Here is a 22,396-nt window from a genome sequence, read left to right as displayed (position 1 = left end):
CAAATTACTTCAGAAAATGAAAGTGCCGTAGAAGACATATTTCCACGGAAAGCTAAGGATGTGCTATGTGAAATGGCCACTCAGAAACCTTCCGGAGGAAGAAGCTGTTTCTGTGACTTCAGGTTTTGAAGACGTTTGAAGCTACAGCCTCAGTTAATGATGACAGGATATTTTTTTAAAAAACAAACTTCCAGTTTTACTACCTACATGATATTCTGCTTAAGTCTTTTAAAACTAATTTTTAAAACCGGAAATGTGTTCTCATAGCAATTCATTAACTTGTAATAAACTCAATATAGACCCCTTTTGTAGTTAGTGGATTCTTTTGAATATTACCCTTTAATTTTCACTTATTTGAGCTCTTGGAAAACTGCAGATTGCTAAACTGAAGCTTAAATGAATTTCTTCTTTATAACAGTTCAGAAGGTACCAAGACCTTAGCAAACAATGTCACATCTAATTAAAAATAAAAAGTAATTTTAAATTATGCAGGAAAAGATAGCATTTAAATCATACAGCTTTCTTTTAAAAAAAAAAAAAAAAACCTCTGGTTTAATTGAAGGCTTTCTTTACACTTTATATTTTGGTAGAAATGTTGGCAATTCTGAGTGTGTCTCCCTGAAGGGGTTTCCTCGAAGGAAAAAGTCTTTAAATTCTCTCTTCCTATTTTCACAGGAGTGTTTCTGACACAGCACGGTGATTTTTTTTTTTTTTTTTGATGAAAATGTCATACCAAACCTCTGGGTTTTTCTGAATTTGTCTAGATAAAAGAGAAGGACAAAAATATATTCCATCTGTAATATTTTGATGTTATAAAAGGCATTTTTAAAAACCTGTATTAAATTAGCAATGGAAATCACATTGTCTGTCTCCAAACATTTCTAAAATTGAGAATTATTTCATTTCTGTAATTCTGGAACATATAATTCGTTTACAACATGTGTGCCCACATTTACACAAACTCAATCATTGCAGAGGAGAACATTTTTCTAAAGTATGTGCCCACAGTGTTTAAAAATGAATGCTTTTGGCTCATTGACTTGTTATATAGTAAAGACTTTATTAAAAAAAAAAACTGGGCTTCGGATTATTGGTTCTTTACTCAGCCTTGCCATAGAAAGTATATCTTATAATGAGAAAACAATATAACAGGAGTGGAAAGTTTACTGAAGCTAATTTGATGCAATATTCCAATGGGTATTCTCTGTTTAGGGTAAAATGCAGATCCAACCCCATCCAGCCTAGACTCTGCATTTAAGTGGTCCTAGATGTTTGGAGAAGAATTGATTTGCCCCTTTGTACAAGCACAAGGAAGCCAGCCTGCCGGTCCAGATTCACGTGAATTGTTCTGTCTTTGCAATTTCCTGAGCTGTCTTCTCGAAGCAGGCGATCCACTCCCTTATTTTATCATGCAAGCGCTCCTAACAGATTTATGGCAGTGGACACACCTGCAGAGACTGCGCCCCCCACCCCACCCCCACCCCACCCCCCACCTTACCAAGCACATCTGAAAACGCTGCCACATCACCTCTATCTTTGAGGGAAAACAAGCTGTGTACTTCTTTTCTGGATTCATTACAATAGTTGACTGCCTGAGTTCAGTCCCAGCACTGCTCCTGCTTGTAAAACTCTGCAGGTGTGTTGACTGTCATCTAGTCCAGCTAGAGAAGCCGATTCCCAGGTCTCCATATGATTGGCAGGGCTTTCTTTTGCTGCTTTAATCAGTTGCTAACACCTTGCTGTTAAATATCAAGCACAATTGCAAACAAGGAAGGACACACTCCTGAAATAATAATTTTTAAAAACCCCGCTGCTTAGTAACAAACATAAAATCCATCATTAGTCAATGCAGAGGAATTCTGTCTTATTGTAACAAAATAGCAATTCTATTCCTGATGCTTTATTTTTGATGGTGGAAATTCTCCGTTTTGACAAAGCAATTTCTCTGTACAAAGAAACATTGTATTTTTTGTTTATTTTCGTCCCTCCGACCTAACACAAAATAGGGACAATCTTTTAATCAAGAGCAATTAGTCCTGTTCCTATTTCAGAAAATGGTTGAACACGTAGGCTTAGAGAAGAGAATACTCCTTCAAAAATTACTAACCATTAAGTCGTAAAGACAACTTGGAGGCTATTTTCCTCTAGCAAGTAACCATAATTTCCTTGAAATCTAGTTCTTTATGTAATTAAAGTTATTTATTTAAGGATTTAAATCTGCTTTAACATTTTAAATGGCCTTAGTGTCTGTGTAAAATTCAGTATTTTGAGCCTGGTCGGTGTTGGGTTCGACTACACATAATTTTACCACTGTTCTGTAATGCAGGCTATTGGACGTGTAATAATAGTTTAAAACGCTAGCCTGCTGAGGGACAGAATCGGAGGTAATTCGTGCTATACCCGGGCTGGGCCGTCTATTTTCCTGGACTCCTCCAGAGTCTCCTAAATGAGTCTCCAAGTTTGATTTCTTACAGCAAGGCAGAGAGAGGGTCTCGAGCGTGTTTATTGATACAGAATGTTCGAGATCGACAGCCAGGGCTTTGCGAACGATCAAACGACTTTCTGTGCAAATCTTATGGAATGTGGCATTCCAGACTTTAAAGGGAAGGGGAGATCGCCATGGCAACAGCACAGGGGGCTGAGGCTGGGGGTCCCCTTGGGAGCTTAAGGGCCAGCAGAATTTTAAGCATTTGCAACTTAAAAAAAAAAGAAGAATAGGAAAGCTCCATCACTCTGCCAACTCTGTCTACAGAAATGGATACGGTTAGAGGGTTCCTCGGAAAGATCCAAATAAACACAGCCTGAGCCTGCACGATGTGAGCTGGAAAGGACAGTTGCTAAAAAAAAAAAGGGCAGATCCTGGCCTTTTCCATCGAAGACGGAGCCGCCGTGACTGCCTAACCTCCAAGAAGGAGCAGAGCTTGGGAAAGAGGCCAGTGACTAGTCAGGAAGTGTCCTCGGCTGGGGGCTGCCCCGCCTGTCCCCTCCTGCCCACCCAGGCTCCCACGTTTCGCAGCTGGACTGCGCATCTCCGAAGGCCGCCTGGAGACCGGGGCTGAGGTCCCTGGCGTCCTGGCCCGTGCACGTCTCAGAGTCACGCAGAGCCCGGCCAAGGGCAGCCAGCGGTCGGTTCGTGGCTCCTGACGCTGAATATGTAGAAACAGCTTCTATTAGCACAGAAATCTCCTAGGATCCAAATAATAAACAAGTGAGTGCAGCGTAAAAATGACTGTAAAGGGCTTCCTCGGTGGCGCAGTGGTTGAGAGTCCGCCTGCCGATGCAGGGGACGCGGGTTCGTGCCCCGGTCCGGGAAGATCCCACATGCCACGGAGCGGCTGGGCCCGTGAGCCGTGGCCGCTGAGCCTGTGCGTCCGGAGCCTGTGCTCCGCAACGGGAGAGACCACAACAGTGAGAGGCCTGCGTACCACAAAAAAAAAAAAAAAAAAAAAAAAAAAAAATGACTGTAAGCCAATGCGATTTGTGGTTGTAGGATCTAAGGGAAAAAAAAAAAGATAACAGATTTATAATGGGGCTAATTCAAACACAGTAGAAATTGAACTTTATAATAGCCACCCCTCCCGAAGACCATTCTGAAAGCGAAAAGTTAGAGTCCAGTGTAGCCAGTAGTCTGAATCAGCGGATGCTGGCATCAGAGGGCCATGAGGACAGCCCGGGCCCCGCCCGAGGTGGGAGCCCGACGCCGGCCTGGGGCCTCTGCAGGGTCACAGGGAATGGGCGGCCACAGTGGAAAAAGGTACCGAGGCCTCCAGGGAAAACCACAGAGGCCGGTCTCCCGCCTCTGGTCCCAACCAAGTCAACCCACGTGGGAAGCGAGGTGTCGGCTTCCAGTTCCCTGAATAACAAAGTCAGAGAGTGTCACTGTTCTCGATGCTTTCCCCTGCGGCGCCGAGCACGCACCCGGCCACAGCCCAGACCCAACTGCCACCGCCTTTATTTCACCAGGCCTCTGACAGGCACAGGCTCCAGCCTCTGAAAACAAACATATTCCCCGTAGAGATGATGACCGGGGCTTCAGGGACCAGCCTCTTGCAGGAAGGCAGACGGGGGTGTTCTTGTGTCCCCTGTAGGGCCGACTGGATTCCAGACTTCCCCACCTACCTGGTGACCTTGGGTGACTCATGTTGCCTTTCAGAGTCTTCACTTTGTTGTCTGCAAAATGGGTCTAATTGTATTTTGCCACCTCCAGGGACGAGCCATCAAGGAGCAGCACAAAGGCAGGTTCGGACGGGGAGAGGGAGGGGATGAGGGAAGTAGGGGATTTCAGTAAATGGCTTATGGTTGTCATCAAAGTACTGTCAAAAGTATGGAAAAACTGTAAAGGAGAAAAGAAAGGTAACTCCTAAACTGAGCGAACCCGAGACAGCATTTGATAATCTCTCGCCTTCCTTCCCTCTCCCTATTTTCAGTGGCACTGAGCACGTCCACATTGTCGTGCAGCCGTCGCCACCATCTGTCTCCAGAACTTTCTCATCTTCCCAAACTGAAGCTCTGCTCGCGTTAAACACTAACTCCCCATCCTCCCCCTTCCCCTGGCCGCTGCCGACCACCATTCTGCTTTCTGTCTCCGTGAATTTGACTATCTTATGTACTTTGTAGAAGCGGAATCAGACAGTATTAGTCCTTTTGTGACTGGCTTCTTGCACTCGGCATAATGTCCTCAAGGTTTATCCATGTTGCAGCCCGCGTCAAAATGTCCTTCCTTTTTAATGCTGAATGATATTCTATTGTGTGGATAGACCACATTTTGTTTATCCATCCATTCATCTGCTGATGGAGTTTGGATTGCTTCCACCTCTCGGCTAGAGTGAATAATGCTGCTACGAACGTGGGTGCACACATATCTGTTTAAATCCCTGTTTTAAATGCTTTTGGTTTATACCCATAAGTGGAATTGCTGGATCTTATGGTAATTCTCTATGTAATTTTTTGAGGAACTGCCATATTGTTTTCCACAGGGGCTGCACCATTCTACATTCTCACCAGGAATGCACAAGGGTTCCACTTTCTGGCCAATGCGTGTGTGTTTGCTGATAACAGCCGTCCTAATTGAAAGATATGAAGATTTGCATTTCCCGAATGATCAGTGATTTTGAGCTTCTTTTCATGTGTTTCTGGCCATTTGTGTATCTTCTTTGGAGAAACATCTGTTTAAGTCTTTTGCCCATTTTAAATTGAATTCTTTGTTTTTCGATGTACCTAGATTTATAGATTTATAGAGGGCTCGTCTCACCTTATATATAGGGAACATCTTTCCTTGTAGATAAATGAGCATCTATGTTCTTCTGCTTCCCCGCTGTGCCCTCGCTCTGGAAACAGTGGGTTGTGTAGTGGTTAAAAACACAGACCCCACCCCACGCCTTACCAGCTGTGAATGAATTCCTGAGCAAATGGCCTTCTCGCTACATCAGTTTCCTCATGTGTAGAATGGAGATTCTGTATGCTCACCACATACGTTGTGTGGATTAAATAAGTCAGTGTATGTAAAATACTCAGAGCCCTACTTGGAGCACAGGAAATGCCGTGGGAGACTTACCTGTGCTGCTTGTCGTTTGTTTGTTGCTGCTTTTCCTCATTCTGCACAGTGGGTCTCAGTTTTAGTGGAAAGACAAACCAGAATCTCAGGCAGAAGGCAGACTCCTGGGTGCGCTGACAGATGAGAACCTCTGACTCCCACCTCCATCGTTGACAGGTGCTCACAGCGACACATGCCCAGAGCTGCCTACACATTTCCCAGCAACTCGTCCCATCCTTACATGACCCCCTGTTAGGTGGGCAATGCTGTCCTCTCCATCTGTAGCTGGGAAACCTTAGGAAGATATAGTTACTTATCCAAAGTCACTCGGCTTCAGGGGGCCTGACCAGGATGTGAAACTAAGAGCCACAGGACATCAGAGCCATATCCTTACGCAGCCCTGCGGGGGTAATAGCTTGTCCTGACCTTGAATTGCACTCTGTGACAAACCAGAATTTATATCTTGATTGTGGTGGTGGTTACATTCCTATATATTTGTCAAAATTAAAAAGGATGACTTTTACTGAATGCAAACTGTGCTTTAATAAAAAATAGGGAAAATAGGTTACACAATTGCCCTGAATTTGCATGAACTTTTTTGGGTTTGTTTTAGTTTGAAGGCATTTAATGACATTTATTGTGCTGTTTGCTTGGTAAGAGACCTTCACCTTGGAGATGTGGAAATCTCAGCATGTACCTAACCAGCATCGCCGTTCCTGGGAAGACGTGAGCCTGTTGAGGGTTCCACATGCTGGTGGCAGAGATTCCAGGCTGGGCTTTCCTGGGTCCGAGGAGCTAACTCTGCAAGCCTGACTTGGAGCAAACACCTGCCAGAGAGCTGGGAGGCTGCATCCTCCGGCCGGCCTTAATTCCGAGTGCTGTCACTGAACTCAGAGGCTCATCTCTTCTACCTCTAAATACTACCTTTCTTTGAGATTAAAAACGTATCATCTGACTCTGGCTCAGTTCAAACTAACTTAACCTGAGGGGTCTCTGGTGCTGCAGTTATGTTCTGGAAGCCTTTGTAATTGCACCTTTGCTTTACGGGAAGGACCTTTGCAGAGAAGAATCACCTGTGTGATCACGCATGTGTGTTGGAGAGAGACAGAAACAAGTCGGCAAAGAGCTCTCCTGGTGGCCCTGTCTTCATCTCTGGAACGCTTTACTCAGACCCCCACGCTGGCCGGCTCTGCCCAGGCAGTGGGCGGATAGCTGGTCACTGCTCCCACCACATCGCAGGATCTGCTGGTGCCCTCAGCCCAGACCCACGCCTGCTCAGCTCCGCGGCATCTTCTGCCCTCTCTCTGTGTCCCTGAACCGCTTCTGGTCTGCCCCAGCCCTGCTCTGTGCCCGCTTCTCACCAAGCCTCTCCTTCTCTTCTCCCATCTCTCTGTAACCTTTCTCCGGATGCTTAAGGCATTGGTGGTTCAACAGTAGAATTCTCGCCTCCCGTCCTCCGGACGCCTTGTCTGTTTCCCTCTGAGCATAACTCCCACTCTGCTCTAATTTCTGGAAAGGGACTTGCAACTCAACCTGGGTGGGCATTTCAAGGACGTGGGGCTGCGAAACGCACGTTGGCAGGAGAGGGAATACTTGGGTGGCTTTTGAGGGCAATTGTGTTGAATTAGTATTGCTGGCATTAAACTCACACACACATAAACACACACACACATTCATTCCACCAGCCCCAGATTTAAACAAGTTCAATATAAATGTGATGGAGGGTAACCATGAATATATCTTTACATATTACATATTTTAAAATGAAATCTCATTTTCTGATGCACCACTGGTTATATCTCCTTGATTCAAAACTAGGTTAGGGATTTTGGAAGGTGATGGAATTGTTTTATATCTTGATTGTGCTGGTGGCTACATTTGTCAAAATCAAAAGGGATTAATTTTACTGAGTAAACTATGCCTTAATAAAAAAAACAGAAAAAACAATAGGTTACAAAATGAAGAATTCAATGGATTTGACAGATATTTCAGCCACAGGACATCAACAATCTACTGGCAACATTTTTTCATTCCATTAACTGACTCAGTGGTTATTCTGAAACCTTGGAAAGGACCTATGTCCAATTCTAAATACAGACCAGGCTGGGGGCGCACACTCTTTTTGTCTTCTCAGTTCTCCTTCCTCTTCTGGGGTCTATACTCCCTCCTTCTGGGGAGCTTATCCTTCCCTATGTGAACCAGTGGTTCTAGAGGGGCTGACCATCAGAGCAGCCTGCCCTCAGGCCATGGGGTTGGGCATAAGACCCTGCAGAGCCAGTCAAAATGTTTCCCCTGGAGAAGGGTGGTGGGGAGTTAGTTAGGGAGTTAGGGATTGACAAGTACACATTGCTATATTTAAAATAAATAACCAACAAGGGAAAAAAAATGTTTCCCCTGGAGGTGCGGGGGCCTGGTCTTCCGGGAGGGTGCAGCCACAGCTGTGAACCAGCAAAGTCTTGGTGGCCAAAGCCCTTGCCAGGTGACAGGAGACAAGATACAGGTGAGGGAGATAGAACTCATGCACCAGGAGAAATGAGGACCAGAGAAAGAGTCCCAGCAGGGCCCTGCCCAGTCCTGCCTGGGTCCTCAGATCTGGTCCAAAGCAATGGCGGTACGGGTGTGATGGACAGTGTATGCCGGAATAAGGTGGAACCTCTAACAACTATGGTGACAGGGAAGGTGGACTGAGAAACAAAAAGGATGATCAAAGCATGCTTTCTCTCAGAAGAGAGTAGGCGTGATGGAGTAAGAGGGTGAAAAGTCATCCGTCCACACGGTTGGCCCGCTTATACGTAGCTCTGGGTCTGCACCAATCGTGTGGAAGTGGAGCCTCAGGGAGGAGGTGCTGGGGTGGCAAGACAAGGACCAGCTGCCGAGCACAGGGAGAGGAGAGGAGGCTGCACGAAAGCTGCAGTGGATGCAGTGGAGACCGAGCTCACCTGCAGAAAGGTGGATTTATAGTGAAGAACGTAAGCTTTTGAAATGTCATCTCAAAATGCAGATAAAAATAAGAAAATTATGAGAGAGAAAATGATAGACAAAGAAGAGAGAGAATGAAGATCCATGAAACCCGTGTAAAAAAAAAAAGAGAAAATACAAGGGAAATCAAAGTTATAAGAGAAGAAAACTTTCCTAGGCTATCTGAAAATACCTGAATATGCAAATCAAGAAGATTCATCAACTCATTACCAAGAATGCTGCTTATAGGCGAATGAACATTTTGAAGAAAAAAGAAAGTGTAATAGTAAACAACAAAATAATGAACATGAAACTTAGAATTGATTATACCATGTTTCTAAATAAGACTAAATATCAGATAAATAAAAATTCCTCCTAAATTAATTCAAATTCCTACAGGATTTCTCTAACTTCACAAAAATAGGTGCCTCTGGAAAAAGTCATGTGAAAATGGATAAAGAAGGAAAAAGAAAGTTAAGAATGGGAAGGGAAGGGAAGAAAGAGGATCTTATAGCAATTTTCAATCTACGATAATTAAGTAGATTTCTGGTCATTACAAAGGACCCAGCAGTCATGAGATATGTTCATGCCTGTTCCAAACACTTAGAACTGCTGATTCAAACTTAAAATATTGAGCCAAGATAAAAGCAAGAAAGGCAAATCTCCAGTTCCCAGAAATAAAGAGGACAATCTCAGCTAGAGCAGGAGTTTTGGCTCCAAAGCGGGTGTGGGCTGGAGTTTCTACAGCAACAGAGGCTACATGTGACCCTGAGACCCAAGAATCTGGAATTGCTCTTCTTATCTGAATCTAAGAGATGAGAAATTGGAAAGTTCTTCACCATGCATGAACAGAGAGCAGAAAAATCTCTGTGTTCTGGCCCCGGGTCATGGCCTGGAAGAAAACTTCCTTTAACAAGCTGTGAATTGAGAAGAAACTCAGCCTGTGCTGTGCACAGGTGTGAAACCCAAATTCACATGTCTTCTCTTGGGGTATGAAACGCCATGCTGAAAACCAAGTCACAGGTGAGAACTGACTACAGGTAAGTCCAGTGTCAACTGAGATGGATCACAGAATCCACTCCCCCAAATGGAAGAATTCACACCCGAAGATTAGACTTAACAGAATAATCTGAATGAAACTCTAAACTAAAAATATTTTAAATATTCAAAGAATCAAAGGAAGCTAAGAATGTTTACAACAAGAGTAGGCATTATGAAACAAAAATAAGCAAATTTGAAATACAATTAAGTAGAAACCTTAGGTTAGTGCATATCTTTAAAAAGCTCCAGTAGCAGACGTGATGTAGTTGAAGAGAGAAATAATGAACTGGAAAAATGTGTGAAAACTCATGGGTACACAGCACAGAAAGATAAGTCGACATATAAATGAGAAATTGACAGATGTAGAGAATAAAATAAGATGCTTAAGTGCATCCAATAAGACTTCTAGAAAGAGAGAATGTTGAAACGTGGGCACAGGTGATATCTGTAGAGATCATGCCTGAATTTTTCCAGAATAGAAGGAAGACATGAGTGCTGCAATTTAAGAATATCCTCAAGTCCTAGACAAGATAAATAAAAGCAAATTCACATGAGGACAGAACACAGTAAACTCAAATATCAAGGAGAAGGAAAAAATCTGAAAAGCTACCAGGGATAAAAAGACAGACACTCAATGAAGGAAAAACAGTGAGACAGTTGTGCCTATCTCATTAGTAGACCAGATGTCAGAACACAGTGAAATAATACCCCTGATCGTTACATTGGTCAACTGATCCAGGACAGACAGACGAAGGAACAGAATAGATAACCCAGAAAGCGAGAAGAGACGTGAGTATTTGACAAAGAAGGCATCACAAAGCACTGAAGACTGGGAGGATTAGTGAATAATTGTTGTTCATATAACTAGTGAGCTATGTAGAAAAACACGCTGTATGTCTGCCTTACACGGTCACCATCATTAAGATTAAGGAGTTAATTTTAAAAATAACAACAGTACAAAATGTGGTATGAATCAGTTAAAAATGTGTTTAACTTTGCTGATGGTCAAAGAAATGCAGATCAAAGCAATAAGTTATCATACTCAAAGATTTAGAAAAAATGTTAATGTCCAGTGCTGCGGGCAGGGTGGGTGGAATGCCTAGGTATTTTCCTAGGTTTTGGCAGGGGTGGGGGTTTCAAACTGATAGAACACTTTTGGAAAGGGATTTGGAAGTACCTATTAACAATGATCAAATGTCCATTGTCTTTGACCCCATAATGCCATGCTGAGTCATTTACTTTAAAAAAATAATCAAAAATGGAGACAATGATTTATGCACGAAGATGTTTGTCACCACCTCATTTATAATAATGAAGTCTGAAAATAACCACATTGTCCATCATCAGAGATATGTCTTCAAATAAATCATGGAAAATTAAGTGATGAAACATGACACAGTATAAACTGTTTCCTAAGAGTTTTTAATAACAGAAAATGTACATGGGGTAATACTAAGCGAAAAAAAGCAGGTTATGTTACTGCACATAAAAAACGATCACAGCACCTTTTAAAGAGCATGCAGCTACACGATGTTGAGTTTTGGTGGTTATCTCTGAGCGGTAAATTGTTGAAGACTTCTTTTCTCCTTATTACACTTTTCTGCATTGTCCACGTTTTCTACCATATGGCTGCTTTATAAGCACAGCAAAATAATGAATGTTTAAGAAAATTAAAGCCTCTGTGATAGAAAGAAAATCCCTTTGACCTGAAGAATGGCTAGGAATGTGGCCTAGGACCCCGGGTCGCTGGTGTCAGAAACCTTTCTCTGGGGAGAAAGGACGCCGTGTGACCTTGAGGACAATCCTCATTCTGGAACTCACCTTTTGGTGAGAAGGTTCTAGAATAGTTAAGCGCCGTTATCCGTTAGATCTCTGCCCTTGACCTTTGCCTCCTGTCACCTTCTCTCTTTTCCACACAAGACTCACGCTCCGCTCAAAGAATTGTGGCTATTGCGGGAGGCTGCCAGGCGGGAGACCAATTAGTGCAAAGTAAACATTTCTCCACTAGGAAAATGGATGGAGGCCACCAGAGCTCTCCTCCGAAGGCAGAAAACACACGGTTTTGTACGCCCTGGGCAGCCACAACCAGAGATGAAAGAGACAAGAGAACGTCCCACAGCCTCCTGGGCTGGGGCCGACTGGGCAATTAGACCTCAGCATTTATTTATGGAGCTAATTTTGCATGTATTGCTCCCATTTCCGTCTGCAGATAAAAAGCAGAGATAATCGGCTTGGCACTGGCCGCGGATGCTTCAGGAGCCCCGCGCCGGGACCGCTTTAAAGCAGAAGGATCCCAAAGAGTGTCCTTCTGAATTAGGTCAAAGAATTCACTCCACCACAAACTACACTAACTCCTCACCGCTGCGTCCTCCTGCGACGGATCTGAGAAGGGGATGTTTACAGGATTTCCATCATTTACGGGAAGCACTTTTGAAAGGAAAAATAAGGCTGGAGTGCTGTAGTTTCCTCTTAAAAGCTTACAGCCGCCATCACTTGCCCTAGCTATCCTCATCCTCTCGGCTGCAGCGCCAAAGCTCTCCTGAATCTCTACCCCACCACATTTGATTCACCACCCACTTTCCCACATGTGGCTGTCTCAGAGATCATGAAGAGTTAATAGTGAGAAACCCACCTCCCCGACGGTACTCGCACGCAACCTCTCCAACAAATGTGTGTCCCTTTAAGAGTGTTCTTAGAACTTTCCAACACACCCCTGCACGGAACAGATGGGCCACCCCACCACTTTGGGGGACAATTGGGAGTTTGAAAATGTACGAGGATTTGGTCTCACAATATTTCCTCACCTGTCACTGGATCTGCCATTATTAGCATTAAGGTAAATATGAAAACAAAAACAAAAACAAACCCAAACTCATACCTTAAAAACCAGTGGGGTAGTAGCTGATGAAACAGGTAATTATAAAATAAAGTATTTCTGAGCTAATTGAAAAGAGAATGGTCTATTTTCCGCCCTCGGAAATAACTACTGCCTCCTCAATCCTGAAATTAAAGTACCAGAGAGAGAACTAGATTACCTAACATGTTTTGAGAGTTAAAGTTAACTTTGTTATTTTAAGAATTTAGAAGGGTATTTTTCCTGCTCAATCACATATCAGCTTCCCCTAGAAGTTTTCAGAAGTCCCCTCATACCTATGGTATTGCCTCTTCAATTAAAACATATTTAGAGGAAGCACGAAATGATTGGTTAATTCAAACATACTCTATTAATCAGCTCCACAGCGAGGACTTTTTAATACTGATGCAAACATGCCTCATGGAACAGACTCGTTCTCCGCTGTATCTCTCAGGGCATGGGATCAGAACCAATAACTTGAGAAAATAAATATGGCGAGTCCCCTACAAACCTTAAAAGCTGGTTTGTGTGACCTTTGTTGCATTAAAAAAATAAAATAAAAGGGGCTTCAAACATAGAGTAGCCTTGTGATTTGAAACAGACTAGAAAAATCTAAAAGCCTGAAAGAATGAACAAGGATGGTAAGCCAGTAAATATTTAACCTCAGTTTTCAGGGAAACAAGTCCATTAGCTTAGGTGATTGAAAAAGGATAATCTGCTCTTGTATTGGTGCATTTCACCCCCAAGCCAAATAAAGCCCATACGCAGGAGAGACCCTTCGTCTTTTACTTTTGCTCACCTGCCTTCCAAAATGCACATGCATGTCTAATTCATTTTCTGTATTAGCTATGTCTCTGAACAGTTGCTAATCATTTTGTGGTGGTTATTATTATACGCAGAATCTTATCTAAAAAATGAGGAAGGAATTAAAAGAAACAGCTGCTTGAAAACTTGGTTGTGAATATTTTGTAATGAAGAGTCACCTTGGCTGAAAGCAATCCCCCTTGGGTTCTCTATTCATTTAGGGGAGGAAGAATGACCTTTGAGCTACCTGTCCTGGGAGTGGCAGGTGCTCTGGGGGCGTGGCCCGTTGAAGCCCCGCCCACCCCGTGGCTGTGATTCTGCAGACCCGCGGAGCGTGGCGTGGACTCTTTGAACAGACCGTCGAGGTCCCTGAAGGTGGGCTTTCCTGGAGTGCCCAGGCAGGGTCAGGCAAGCTGTTCAGCGGCGGAGAGGGCCGTTGGCATCTGTGGGGCCTGACGTCTTAACCTGTCCGGGGCTGGAGCATTCTGGAGCCCTGAGCTCTCTTCTGAGCCCTGGACAGAAAGGCAACCTGGGAGACTCCAACTTAAACAGATTTGTACATGACACACGTTCTGAGTTAACACTTTAGTAGCATGTAAGACACCTCCATCCCACACCCCAGTAAAAATTTTCCAAAAATCCAAGTCTGATGCACTTATACGGATGAAGGAGCAAGGGTCCACATTAGGGATGACACCAGCCTTTGCAGGTGGGAGAGCCTCGTAAATCTCAAGGCCATGGCACAAAGTTGACCCCCAGTCAGGTCCAGGGAATAAGCAGAAGGGCAACGGTGTTGCAGCTAAGCAGCTGGAGTTTGAGCCATTCCCCCAAGCTTTTAGATTCAAGTAAATGCTCCAGAGTTCACTGATGCCGAGAGATCTCTGGGGGCTGACACAGCTGCTGCTGTGGGACGGCTCTGGCTCCTCCCTCCCTCCCACTCCCCCAGCCTCCAGCCAGTGACCCGGAGCAGGCAGGGCGGTGAGGCTCCCGGGGTGCTGCTCAGAGCCGGGCGGAGACATGGCGGGACCCCACTCAGAGCAAAGGAAAGGCACTGGCACCCCTGACCCCTCTTTGCTTCTTCCCTGGAGTGACTCAGCTGACGCTTCCACAGTCGCCTTTCCACACCGTGCCGGGGCTGGGGGTCGTACCTGACGCCCAAAGGGCCACATAGGGCATTTGCTAAGTTAAAGCCAGCTACTCTGGAGAGTTATTGAGCAATTCATTTGGAGGTAGAAGTAGGCATTCACTGGTGGTTTTAAATCAAGAAGATGATTTATCTGCACGTTTAAACCCCAGCTGTTGCCATAGTGCACCCCATAGAGTGATGATGTGACCTCTCATGTACCATTGATGTCACAGCCCCATTCACACTCTACGGATCGTGTGGCGTTCCGTTTTAAAGATGTAGTTGGCGCCACGGCACACTTCTTAGAAGGAGAATCTTCAGTCTGGGCAGAGCAATGAGATTCCCCAGAAAAACAAAATTCACTTATTTTTTTATTATTGAAAGACCTTTCTTTGTCATTTAAAACTTTAATGAAACACAGTGTACATAGAGAAGAGTACACATGTAAATATCTACAAGCTAAACACACCTAGGAAACCAGCCACCAGGATTACCAGCACCCAGAAGTCCCCCATGGTGCCCCCTTCCAGGCGTTAGCCCCCGCCCCCAAAGTCCACGATCATAACTGTTAATCACATAGGTTAGTGCGGCCACAGTTTTGTTTTTGTTCTTTGTATAAGTGAAATCATGGAGCATGTATGCTTTAGTGTCTGGCTTTATTCACCTAACGTTGTATTTGTGGGATTTGTTGATGTGTAGGGGTAGACTATTCTTTCTCATGGCTGTGTAGTACTCTCTTGTGTGAATATATCACAGGATAGACATTAATTTCATCATGGCTGTGTAGTGTTCTCAATATAGACATTAATGGGCATTTGAGTAGGTACCAGACTGGAGCAATGACAAGGGCGTTGATATAACTAAACTGTTTTGCTGTTAATATACATGTAATTGCAAATTCTAATTCCTTGTGGAAGAGCTGATAAATTTAAGATTTCCACTGAGTTTATATCACTGAATATGTTGGCTTTTATAAAACTTTTGATATTCAAGTAAACCTTTTGTTTTTATTGATGAAAAATGATTACAGATACCTAATACCATTGACTTGAATCATATCTCTATTTTCAATAGCCTAGCTATGCCTTTTGTGGTTTAAACCAGCACCCATTTGTTACCGCCTAGCTCCTGTGGGTCAGGAACCCAGGCACAGCTTAGCTGGGTTCTCTTGGCTGAGCTGCATTCTCAGTGGGGGTGCAGAGTCCTCTTCCCAGCTCCTCCAATTTGCTGGCGGAATTCAGTTCCTGGCAGTGGTGGGACTGAGCGCTCAGCACCCAGCAGCTCACAAGAGCTTCTCCAAGGCCAGCAGGAACATCCCTGACCTCTGGAACATCGTTTACAGGGACCACCTGATTAGATCAGGCCATCCAGGATAATGGCCTCGCCCGTTTGCAGGAGACGGGGACAACACAAGCATGGAGGCCATACCAGAGTTTCCCTACTTCAGCGTTCCATCTCCACGTGTCTCTCTGCACAACAGTTTCAGAATAGTCAGATTCTTACTTGCTGGCTCAGGGCTCCAAAATACCATGATCCATATTTTTGCTTCTTCAGTTGTTCTCTCTCCCTTCCTGAGGCTCCGAGAGTCCTTCAACTCTTTCTATTTAGAGGACTCCCTTTAGCCTTTCTTTCAGAGCAGGGCTGCTGGCAGTAAATCCCTTTAGTGCTTCTTTGTCTGAGCATGTCTTTTTCCCCTTCATTCCTAAACGGTAATTTTGCCAGGTATGGAATTCGGGGTTGACAGTTCTTTTATTTCAGCACTTGAAAAACATTGTGCCATGTCACTCTGGCTTCCGTGAATTCTGTCCAGTTACCCAACGGCATTCAAACTCTTTTTCCCTGGGTAAAGCATCATTTCTCTCTCACTGATTTCAAGATTTTTGCTTTGTCTTTAGTTTTCTAAAGTTTGGTTGTAATGAGTGTTGGCATGGGGTTCTTTGAATTTTCTCGTTTGGGGTTTTCTCAACTTCTTGAATCTGAAGGTTTATGTCTTTTGCCAAATTTGGGGAATTATTCAACCATTATTTCTTTGAATACTTTTAGGGCTCTCCTCTCTCTTCTCTCTTCCTGGGAGTTCAGGGACATAAATTTTGATCTTTTGTTGTAATCTTACAGGTCCTGAGGCACTTTTTTTGTTTTTTTTGGTCTATTTTTTTCTCCGTTGTTCAGACTGGGGTAATTTCTATTGTTTTCTCTTCAAGTTCACTGACCCTTTCTTCTTCATCTCCATTCTGCTCTTGAGTCCATCCACAGAGTTTCTAATTTTACTCTTTCAGTTGCCGTATTTTTCAAGCATCCATTGTCTTGGATCATATCGTTATTTTAAATAGGTTAGGTATGACTTTTAAACCGGTGTATTTCTCTCCATGTCCTTCCAGCCCATATTGCAAACCTTACCTAAGGGAGAAATGCCTTTCAGTGAACACTGTGCACTTTTAAAGCTACAAAACCAGACCTCCAGAAATACCATAAATTCAAATGGGGTGGTCCACCCTGTAGAGAGGGGCGCCCCACATCCAGAGCTCACTCCATCCATGACTTCCATGCAGTGAGGCTTCGGGGGCTTCTGCTCAGACATGAATTTTCCTGCTGCAGGGCTTGAGGCCTGCCTGGCGATCAGATCAGCCCTGAAGTCTTCCTGCCTATCACTAGGGTTGATTCTCATTTAAGGATCCTAAAGGTAGAGCCTGGGGTCCTGGGAAAACCCATTTTAGGGTCTGGGTGCCTCCCTCCGACAACAAACAAGACAAACTTCCTTCAGTTGGTTGCAGTCTCCCCACTTCAGTTGAAACCTGTGGGTCTTAACGTAAAAGTGGCTGATGCATCTTGACTTAAATGCAGGAGCTTGAATTCAAGCTCAAACACCTAAAGTTGAACTAGAGAGTAATTGATCTCGAGCTCTGAATTTTTAAAGGGTCTGTAGGTCATGTGTGCCTGGGGACAACCCAGGAGGCTCAGCCACACTGGCCAGGGGTCCAGACCCCAACTTCTGACAAGCCTGGGGTCCGCTCTCTGGGGAGGCTGAGGCCCCTGGCCCACCTGGTCTGGGCTGTGACCTTGCTGAGCCCCACTGATGAACTTGCTGGTCCTCTCCATCTGGACCAGCAGGCAGGCGGTCAGAAGAGTCCTCTCCACCTCTCTGCTGTATCAAAGCTCTGGCCACCTCCACCCGCTCTATGCCCCAGCCCCTCCCTCTTCCCCTCCAGTGGGTCTAAGGGACTGGAAGGTGACCCCAATGGTTTCTTTGCCCAGCTCATCTGTGTTCTCTGTGTTAGGGCCTGTAATAAGTTTCCTAGGGCTGCCATAACTAAGTATCACAAACTTGGTGGTTTCAAATGCCAACTAAAAATTGGCACTTGCCATCCGCCTCTACAAGAATGAAGCCACTCATTCTTGGCCACTGCAGTCGCGGACCTTCAACACACCCCAAAAGGACTTCAGGGTAGAGGTCAGGAATGGGTCAGTCCAAAAGAACTGTATTCACTCATGGTTCTAGAGGCCAAAACCCCGAAGCCCATGTGTCAGCGGGGCCACGCTCCCTGTGAAGGCTCCGGGGAGGCTTCTTCCCACCTCTTCCAGCTTCCAGTGGCTCCAAGTGTTCCTGAGACTTTGGCTGAATCGCTCCAGCCTCTATCTCTGTCTTCACACGGCCTCTCCTCTTTCCGTGTCTCTCTTCTTCTGTTTCTTATAAGGACACTTGTCATTGGATTTAGGGTCCACCTGAATAATCAAGGGTGGTCTCACCTTGAAATCTTTATCTTAATCTGCAAAGTCCCCTCTTCCAAGTAAGGTCACATTCACAGGTTCCAGGGGTTAGGACATGGGGACCACCATCCCCGCTACTCCAAGGCCCAATCACGCAGAAGAGCGGAATCTGCTCCAACTCGACCTCTGGAACCGGAATGTCAGCTCTGAAGCAGCTCCTCCCAGGACGGTCCTCTCTTCTCTGGAATTACATGTTCACGGTTTAGTTTGTTCCAGGCCCCCTCCAAGAACAACAGCAAAAGACCCACAGGCAGGCACGATGGCCTGTTTCATCCTGACAGTCCCCCTGTGTAGCAGGAAGTTTCCACCATCTCCTAAGGCTGATATGATACACCCCAATGATAAAAACGTTTTTTGTTTTTTTTTTTAAAGTCATCTGGAAATCAGAACAAGAAAGTTCTCAACTTAACTCTGCCACATCTGGGTGCGAGTGATTCATGAAGAAGCAGCCTAGCTCTGGTTTTCATTTCAAGTGATGTTTACAAGCAGTTTCAAGCGGTTGCCTCTCAAAGGGTTCTCTTTAATATACGGCCACTTGCCTCTCACAGAGCCCAGCTTCTCTGTGTAAAAGCAGAATAACATTTTCCACAACCATATCTTAGGAAACATTGAAAGGATTAACAGAACTCCTATTTGCAAATCAATTTCAGATACACTGGTCCGCCCTAGTGGAAGACGTTTGTTATTTCATTTGCTAATTAAAACCATTTCCCTAAAATTTTGCTTTCCTCCCTAATTTGAATAACAAAGAGCCATAGAGATAGAACCACATCTGTTGACTCTTCTCAAGTATTTCTGAATATGGGGTAGAAGGAAAACATGAGACACCAGGAGTGTGACGCACAGACACAGAGGAAACGTAGACAAGCTGATGGCAGGCGGTCAAAGCCCCCGCAATGGACGTATCCATTTCAGCTCCTCCAGTGCAGACCCGGACCTTGTGCTCACTCTTCCTCCTTTTGTCAGGACTGAATCAGCGTTATCCTGGCCCACGTTCACTTTTAAATATACTTTTTCCTCCCCTCCATCCTCAACTTCAAAATTAACTCCAAAACAATGTTGATTACATTAGAATGTCTAAGGATCAAACAGAAAAGGAAACAGATGGACATGCAACAATTCAGATTAAGTTAATCCCAGGTTAAACCTAAATATGTAAATGGTCTTGCTGAATACAATTTTTGTAAGGTTTTTAATGGAAACAATGCAAGTGGTGATTCCATATGGCCAAAGAAGCCAACGAAGGTATTGTTTTCAATTCCCATTTCAGCTCTTTGGCGTCTTAAGACAGCATTGCCCTTTCTGATGCCTTTCTTGTGTCTTGATCTCAGCCACGCCTGTCTGAGTACAGGTAGAAAGTACCACAGACCTGAGAGTGCTTGCAGTTTCTCTGTTCCTCGTTCTTGCACCAGGAACCACCTTTCTGGAGGCCAGGGACTGCGAGTAAACAGCCCCAGACAGAGGGTTCTTGCTTGTCACGTGTTTCTTCATGTTTGAAAGGCTGAATAAGAAACCTCCAAAAGGAGACAGCTCTCAGGAGGGGCAGCCGTGGGTGTGTGGCATGTGGACCAGCTCTCCAAGTTCTTTCCTTTAGAGAGATGTCAGAGCAGTTGGGGAGACCTGGACACCTGGGAGATGAAGTGGGTGGGAGGGAGCTTACACTGGTGCTCAGCAGACTCTCTCCCCCTTCAGGTGGTGGCAGGAAGTCACACCTCTGGGGACTGACCTGGGTGAGTACAAACCACCCCTAGGTTTGTCCTTGGTCCCATCCTTGGCTCCTGTAAACATGGCATATATGCATCCATTGTGACGCCTTCTTTCAGCCTCACAGCCAACGAGTCACTGGTCACACCGCGGCCACCTGGATACGGACACCAGTGGCCATCTCTGCCGTTTCATTCAGTGCCGTGTGCCAGCTATTTTGCTAGGCCCTTTACCTACAGCTTCTCATAAAGCCCTTGACACACACACTTCCGCAGGACAGAATGACGATGGGGAGAAGGGATGAGGGAGAGGATGAGAGGGAGGGCGAGGAGGAGGACGAGAGCCACATCTGAAAGATGAGGAAGCTCACAGCAGCTAGGCAGTTTGTGTTGGAAGGTTGATAATAACCAGGGCTGGGACCAAGCCTTCCTCTCTTTCCTCTCCCACTCATTCCTCTCTTTCTTTCCTCTGCCCCTGCATCCTGGTCTCATTTAGGCTCACACAACCTCCCCCTCCCCCAGGCTATCCTTGTACCTTTATGGCCAATACCCTTGCTCCCAGTGTTCCTAGTCTAAACCCTCCATCCATCGTCACCAGAAGCGATTCCTTCTCGAGATCTTTAAGCAGTCAAGCTCAAAGCCTTGACCCAGCCCCCCATCCCTCCTCAGTCTGACCCCTTCCCACATCCTGGCTTCTTCCCTTCAGCTCCCAATACCAACCTTCCTTCCTAAAGAGATCATTCTACTCTTTATCCCTCGGAGAACTCTCCTGCCCCTTCCATCACGCATCTGGTACGAAATGAGAAACCACTACCTGCCCCACTCCTGGAGGACTTTCCTGTGTTCCCTCCTCCCACTCCCATCCTGCCCGTCCCCGGAGAATCAGTGCGCGCCCACCTCTGGAGGTGCCTCCCCCAGCGCTCTGGGACACGGGGGGCTCCCAGCACCCACCCCCATGTCACTCCTGTGCCACGTCAGGGGTCCTGTGTGATGCTCTGTCTTTATCTCCACTTAGTCTGAGCCTTGCTGAGGTCAGGGTGTGTGCCCTCCTTCTCTGTCTCCCCATAACCATTTCTCAGCGTGTTCTTTGAATACTTAGACCCTTCTCTTACCATTCTGCCCTCGGGGTCCTTAGCAACACAGCTCAGCCTTGCTGCCCTCCGTTGGCGTCCTTCCTGATGTATGGGGACCACTTTCTAGGACGCTCACCCTTCCTTCTGCCTACCCTGGAGACTCTAAACTGTGCTTCCAGAGCCTTCTGTGTTCTCTGGGTTTCCCTGAGCTGGAAGGATAGGGCTCATATGAGGGGGTCTGCACCTCCACCCCCAGCACTCTATGTCCAACCAGAGCAGGAAGTCTTTTCCACTCCATTTACTGAGCACTTACTAACCTCTCTGGGAAGATGCCTGGTTCAAACACTGGCCCTGCCTCTTACTCACTGCGTGGTCCTTGGGTAACCAATGCAGCTACACTGTTGCTTCCCTTTCCTCGCCTGCAAACAGAGGGAATATCAGCCCTGCCTTGAAGGCTGCAGTGAGAGTGGAAGAAAGCAGAGCACAGCGAGCTGGAGCTTCATGGGAAGGACAAGCCCATGGGGGCTGGCCTTGGTTCTTGCCTCCCTCCTATTCTCAGAGTTCACAGTCTCTTGGAGGTTACGGCACATCCCCGGCAAGAGTCCTGAGCGAGCTGCAGGCCAAGTCAGCATCCTTCCTTCCTCTGGGGGAAATAGAACCAGCCACTCTTGCTGGGGGCACTTCACCGTGGTGCACACTTGTGAGAGTAGAGCGGGTGACTGTTGGGTTCTTGCTCTGGGCTTGGTGCTGCCCAGCTGGCGCGGGCACCGCACATGAGCTCAGGCAGCCCCGGAGGCCACACGCTCACCTTTGGTCACGCAGATCTGCTGATGCAGCGCTGGAATCGGAGTGCTTCCTCCTGACCCATCTCTCCAGCTCCTGCTAGGCCATCGTCTGGACCGCCATTGTCCCCAACTAGATGTAGGTTTCTCTTCCAAAGAGGTGAACCAGAGAGATCCCGCATGCTCTTGGCACCAGGGTCAGCTGGGAATCTGATGACATGAAGTGAGATACAGTTAGAGATGGAAGTACGGGGTGGGCTGAACGGGATTATGTGTGTAAACAGTGGATCGTTCTTGGGGTTTAAGGAAAAAGACTCAGACTTCAGATAAAACTCACTGGCAAAGTGAGCCAACCACCATGAAAAAAGATGACTGCATCAGTTTGGGGTTTAACTGATACTTGTGGTGTTGAGCACTTATCCATCAGGGACGTGCTCCCAAGAATGGGGCTGAGGTTGGCAAGTCCGGCTGAGGCTGGTGGTGCCCTCACTCAGGTGGAACTAGTTCAGGACAACCTGGAAGAATCTGGGCTCTCATCTACTTGTTTCTTTGTCATATTGTTCTATTTTTCTTTGAGATTTTCTTGACTTTTATCTTCCACATATTCTGTTGAAATGTTTATTTCAGTAATCACGTGTTGTTACTAGTTTTTTAATTTAATCATTCATACATTTATTTTTTGCAGTATTTTTAAATTTTTATTTTCCATTATTTTATTTTTTTAAATCTAAAAAATAATTTTAAAAAGAGTTTAAGG

This window comes from Phocoena sinus, chromosome 7, assembly GCF_008692025.1.
Source record: "Phocoena sinus isolate mPhoSin1 chromosome 7, mPhoSin1.pri, whole genome shotgun sequence".
NCBI classification, from domain to species: domain Eukaryota; kingdom Metazoa; phylum Chordata; class Mammalia; order Artiodactyla; family Phocoenidae; genus Phocoena; species Phocoena sinus.
The sequence above is the reverse complement of the archived record's forward strand: the minus strand, read 5'-3'. Positions refer to the sequence as shown.